We start from the raw sequence: 832 nt of genomic DNA on the forward strand, positions 1-832 counted from the left end.
AAAACCCCAACCAGTCGTGGACCCCCGTTATCCGCCCAAGTGGCATTTGCGGCTCAGCTTTGGAGTCCTCTCGGCTCTAACTATCCACCCCCCAAAAAAAACCCACCGGGGACTCTCCGATATATTTGGGGCGAGCTCCCCTTCCCCGCTCACCTGCGGGATGCGGGATGAGGGCGATGATCCCAGGGCCGGAGCTGCTGCGGACGCAACGGACGCCGGAACCGAGAATTTCTTCCTGTTCCTCCTCCGTTTCCTGCTCCTCCTCTTCCCCTCTCCCACTTCTTCCTCCCGCTCCTCCCCTGGCTCCTCCTCCACTCCCTTCTCCCGCTCCTCCTCTTTCCTAATCCCGCCTCCTTCTGCTCTTTCCCCCGGCCTTTCTCCCGCTCCTTCCTCACCCCTCCTCCTCCTCCTCCTCCTGCTCCATCCCTTCTCCTGCTCCCCCCGGGCCCAGCGCCCGCCCTTGGCCCCCCCTTTTCCCGCCGCCGCCGCACCCCGCGTGAGGCGCCGGGCCCTCCCCAAATTCCCCTGGCGGGGGGCGCTGGGGGCGAGGGGGGGCGCGGGTGGGGCCCGGGTGGGGAGCGCTGGGCGCTGCGGGTCTGCCTGGCAACTGGTGAGTCACCAGCGCCGCGCGCTCTGATTGGCTGAAGGTTGTTCCGCGCCTTCTCTGATTGTCTGAATTTCGCCGGAGTTTTTTGGGGGAAATTTTTGTGGGGTCCTTGGTGGTCTGTGAGGAGGTTTGGGGGTTCGCTGGGTACCGTGTTGGAGTTCAGGGGCCTCCTAATGCTCCCCTAGAGCGGGATGACACGGGGGGGACACACGGGGGTCCCCATTC

At 65.4% G+C, this 832-nt stretch overlaps 1 protein-coding gene and 1 long non-coding RNA gene across 2 annotated transcripts in view; both read right to left on the reverse strand.

The window, feature by feature from the left end:
• Positions 1–263, reverse strand: part of LOC108444740 — a 668-nt gene extending 405 nt beyond the window's left edge. Inside the window, exon 1 of the long non-coding RNA XR_001859400.1 lies at positions 154–263. This is a non-coding gene — a long non-coding RNA (uncharacterized LOC108444740). The remainder of the gene's footprint in view (positions 1–153) is intronic.
• The window catches only part of LOC103625234 (zinc finger protein 883-like), a 51,826-nt gene that overhangs the window by 2,207 nt on the left and 48,787 nt on the right, over positions 1–832 (reverse strand).

This window comes from Corvus brachyrhynchos, unplaced genomic scaffold, assembly GCF_000691975.1.
Source record: "Corvus brachyrhynchos isolate BGI_N302 unplaced genomic scaffold, ASM69197v1 scaffold440, whole genome shotgun sequence".
Taxonomy (NCBI): Eukaryota; Metazoa; Chordata; class Aves; order Passeriformes; family Corvidae; genus Corvus; species Corvus brachyrhynchos.